Source organism: Elephantulus edwardii, unplaced genomic scaffold, assembly GCF_000299155.1.
Source record: "Elephantulus edwardii isolate Elephantulus edwardi_28Jun2011 unplaced genomic scaffold, EleEdw1.0 scaffold00003, whole genome shotgun sequence".
Lineage (NCBI taxonomy): Eukaryota > Metazoa > Chordata > Mammalia > Macroscelidea > Macroscelididae > Elephantulus > Elephantulus edwardii.
In genome coordinates, this window is record NW_006399753.1 from 27,370,360 (window position 1) to 27,375,720 (window position 5,361).

Genomic DNA, 5,361 nt, shown 5'->3' on the forward strand with positions numbered 1-5,361 from the left:
GGCAGTTAATCCCACAGGAGGAAACTGCCCATCCTTCTCCCATGGACCAGCTGGTGGCCTCGAACTGGTGCCTTAGGGACTGCAGCTCTTTAAGCTACTCGTAATATAACAATGATATGACATAACAGCAGGGCTATTTTCATTTGAAACCTTGAAGGTGAGGTTTCTGGTGGCAAGGGCTTTCTGTTCCCTTGTGGATCTCCATCTGAATATCCTTACTACCTGCATTTACATTATGGTGTTGGCAAAAATACTGAATGTATCACGGACTGCCAGAAGAACACATATATCTATTTCAGAGGAAGGATAACTCCTTAGAAGGAAGAACACATACTTTGGATATGTTATCAAGAGATACTCATCCCTGGAGATTCACTAAGTAGCTCTCTCCCTTTTGTACAGTAAAGCAGAAGGTCAGGGTTTGAAAAAAGGAGGCCCCTCATATAGTGGTATTGACACAATTGCTATAATAATGAGATACAACAGAGAAATGATTTTGAGGATACCACAAATCGGACAACATATTGTTATGGAGTAGATAAGGTCATTATGAGTTGGTTTGACATGATGACAATGATAATAATATCAATGCGTAACCTGCAGAATAATAGCCAGTATATATAGACCAAGATTTCTAATCCCACCAGAACTTGGTTCTTCTCCTATTGATTCATCCCTCTGGAAGGATACAAACAGGAAAGAGAAGCATACAGCTGAGTATAACAGGAACAGCAGACTTTGATAACTACTCTCCTTGTGTCTTGACATAAGAAATTGATTTATCTTCTGTGCTGAGTGGCAAAGATGATAGAGTGATGTGAAGAATAGCAATGCTGGTAATAGCTCTTTTGGAGGTCCCACTGAGACAAAAAAGGCAAGGCAGAAGTTTCCTGTTTAATTGCTTTATATTATCCTGTATTCAACTTTCCTTTGAGGAATACCATACTTAGATAAAATATGGAAACAACAATTGTTCCAAGTGCCACATATGGTCTCATAGCAGACTTGAATTAATTGAGTTAATACTATTTTTTTATGCATTAAATGAAAGTGCAATTAAACATAATGTATACATTTAAAACAATGGCACCTAAAGGAATCTAACCAAAAAGTTGACAGTTCAAACCCAGGAGGTTTGCTGTGGGAGAAAGATGGGGTAGTCTCCCTCTATTAGCATCAGTAGCCTCAGAAACCCATGGAGGGTTGTCGTGAGTTGGAATCTGAATAGACTCCGTGACAAGTCCTGACTGGCTGTATTTAATATGTTCAGTGACAGATACACTTGAAAGGATTACAAACAGCGGTGTTGTTGTTGGTGGTGGTGGTGGTGGTGCTGTGCCATCAAGTAAGAACCAATTCTTAGTTGATCCTTTAGTGAATTTTCACAGAAGGACACTGTCCATTTTTCTCCCTTGGAGTAGCTGGTGGATTTGAACCACATATCTTTGGATTTTCTATGCAACTCCCTCCCACTAGGCCAGCAGAACTTCTGACACATGTTGTTTTGTGTGGTTGTCTCCTGTGACTCACAGCAACCCTATGAACAATAGCCTTGAATCTTGCCCTCTCCTGAGCTAACCTCATTGTCTCTGACATACCTCATCTTATTGCTACTGTCACTGTCTCAATCCATCTCATCCAGGTTCTTCCTCTCCTGTACTATCCATCCACACTTCCAAGTATGATGATGCCCTTCTCCAAGGACTTGTCCCTCCTGACAACCTTCCCAAAGTATATGAGATGGAGTTTCAAAATCTGTGCCTCCTAGGAGAAACCTAGTTTCATTCTCTCCAGAACAGACCTGTTTGTTTTCTTGGCAGTCCATGGTATGTCTAATACTCTTCTTCAGCACCACAACTCAAAAGCATCAAATTCTTCTTGTTACCTTTCATAATTTTCTAGCTCTCAGACACATAACAAACAATTGAGAAGAATATAGCCTGAATCAGGCACATCTTAGTCTCTAGACTGACATCACTGTTCTTTATTACTCTGTAGAGATCCCTGATAGAGACAAAAAAACTCTCAGAAATACAAGAACAGGACAAACTACTAGAGATAACATTGCCAATGCCAGATGGATCTTGGCTTAAGGTAGAACGTACCAGAAGGATGTCTATTTGTGTTTTATTGACTGCAAAGGCATCTGACTGTGTCAGTCACACAAAACTGTGGCTAGAATGGATTTGAATAGGAATTCTAGAACCCTAGACTGTGCTCATGCAAAACCTATAACTTGGAAGCTGTTGTCAAAACAGAGCAAGAGAACACTGTCTGGTTTAAAATCAAGAAAGGAGTGCATCAAGAATATATCTTTTCTCAATACCTTTTAAAAAATGCAGATCATTTAGAAAGCTGAATGTTATGAAGAAGAATGTGGCATCAAGATTGGAGGAAGACTCATCAACAACCTGCATTATGCAGATGACACAACCTTGCTCACAGAAATTAAGGATTTGAAGTACTTGCTACAGAAGGTCAAGAACTGCAGCCTACAATATGGACTGAATCTCAACATCAAGAGGACAAAGGTCCTCATCACTGGGCCAATTGGCAGCATTATGATAGACGGAGATTGAGGTTTTTAACAATTTCTTCTTGCTTGGGCCCATAATCAACACTCTTGCCACAAGCAAACAGGAAAACAAAAGACAAGATGCTTTGGAAAAGTCAGCTGTTAAAAATCTTTCTAAAATGTTCCCCTACATATATTGTTGTTATATACCATCAAATCACTTGCATATAGGCTTGCATTGAGACCCTATGTTCAACAGCTCTGAACTCGGTCCTATTCTGACCCAATCTCACTGTCTCTCACACACTTGGCCCTATTACTCCAGTCACTGTGTCAATTCATCTCATCCAGGGTCTTCCTCTCCTGCATTGTCCCTCCACCCTTACAAGCATGATACCCTAGTCCTAGGAATGGTCCCTTCTGGCAATATGCCCAAGAGACAGAGCCTCAAAATCCTTGCCTCCAGAGAGCTTAGCATTATTCAATTCTAGTTTAGTGAAGAATTAAGACATTCTGCTGGAAGTGTTCCTGTGGCAGAGTCAGAAAACCATTTTATACACAGTTCTGTTGACTGTGTTGAGTTGAAGGGCCTGACTCATGTTTAATATCATATACTCTAGAAATTCTAATAGTAATTTCATAAAGATGATGTATAAAACACCCAGAAAAATGCCAAGATCTTAAAGACAGTAATTATTTACATTTCACCTGACAGAGTCCACACTTTAAATTATAAAGTATGGTTTTCATGGGGTCACTGGATGCTGGCATGATTGTTAACTGGCAGATGTGAAAATCACATTCACTGAAAATGTATTGACACATTGTGAAATCCTGAGCTAACTGACTTGTAGGTAATGAGTGAAAAACCCATCCAAATTCTTATAAAGGAATAAGTCTAAGCCTAATTAGCAATAAATTGCTAAATGAGAGTAATCTGGGGTCAAATGAATTTTCATTTTCAACCTCTGATGTTGCCCGTGTTGCATTTAAACAGACAGCAGTTCAGAGGGTTGTGCTGACACATTTCATTCAGATCAAATCAAAATGAATTTTGAAAGCAAACGCTGTCACACAAGTATGCAGACACAAGGACTTCAAAACTATTTTCTTTTGTTTCTAGTGTTGACCTAAGAAAAGAATTCTAAAATAGGACCAGGATTTCACAAATGGGAGAATCTAGTTTTACATGTAAATTTTGTGTCTATTAAATTTTCTTCATTCACACTGTATTTCACACTATTATTCCCATACATTGTATTTTATACAATTAATCACCATTGATTCATTTCCACTATTAACAATGTTTTCAGATCCCCACCGGATCTTTCCTAATCTTTTCCCTTCCTCCCTTCACCCACCAAAGTCTATGACTCCATGATTTCCTCCTCTCCCCTCCTCATCCTCTGACCCTCTCCTCTTCCCTTATTGGCTATCTATATGCATATTACTCATTATCCTTCTGATTTTATAACAAAGGTCTTATGCAGTATTTGAACTTATAAGCCATAAATCACTCAGCAAAATGCTCTTGAGCCTCTCCCATGTTATATAGTCTTTTTAAAAATCATTGCGCCTGAGTGCTGCATAATATTTCATCACGTGAATATATTACAATGTCTCAATCCAGTCATATGTTGGTGGACATTTGGGCTGTTTCCATGTTCTTGTTACTGTGAATAATGCTGCTATAAACATCAGTGTACAAATCTCCATTTGTGTCTCAGTTCTGTGAACATTTTATTGACAAGAGATGCTTTACCTTCATGGGCAACAGAAACTTTGAAATCCCATAGACTTTGATGATGGCTGGAATGACTAAATATATCATTAAATCAACCAAGTACATTTATATTATTATGTCAGAGTTCTGTGTGGATTTTATAACATCAGCCTTCTGGGTTCTCTTTTTCCTTTCTCTATTGTGTGTGTGTGCACACACACGTGTGTGCATATATTTGTATTTGATAATGATGACAACGATCCAAGACGTGATCTCATTTTCCAGACTGTGAGTCGCTCTTCGTTTCAGTGTCTTCTCTAGGCCTGAAAGATTTTTATCTTCTCTCATTCTGACAATAAAGCTGTCATTAAGATCAAGTCAGACATAAAACTTTCCAAGGCTAGCTCAAATACTCCTTCCCCTGCATGTAAGCTTGCTTCTTCCTGATTCTATCCTTGATGGCAGGAAGGTCATCTTATATGTCATATATTCACTTGCCAATGAAATTGTCTGCAAGGATGAACGACTAAATTTTGCTAGGCTTATTTGGTAACTCACTACCTTGTGCTGCTTAAGACAGACATGACAAGGCTTTTCCTCAACAGTGGGAAGAACAAGCTTTTTCTTTGTTTCTAAAGCAGACTGTTAGAGAACTTTTAAATATGGGTCCACAAAAAAAGAACTATAAATCAGTCAGAATAGACTAACTCTTCAACACATAACATTTTTTATGAAGTTTCAAGTTTTCCTCTTTCTCCGTTTATAAAAACACGTGCCTAAATACTTAGATGTTCTTATTCCTATGTATGAGTTTTCATTTAACATTTTTACCAATATTTCTAAGAAGATGGCTTATTTATTTTAATAAAATAAAAATGTAACAAAATTTAGTGACATGAAACAAGGAGTGCTTAAAATCTGGACCAAATAATATTCCTATCACTGCATTAAGTTTAAAGAAAGAATAATTATTTACCTAAAATAAAACTTAAATTGTAAGTTTCAATATATTAAGTGTCTATAGTTTAGATTATTACTATGTGACATCTACAGTAGCTCTAACACAAATTTTAAAAGATTATGTTGTTGTTGTTGTTATATGCCATCAAATTAACTGCAACTC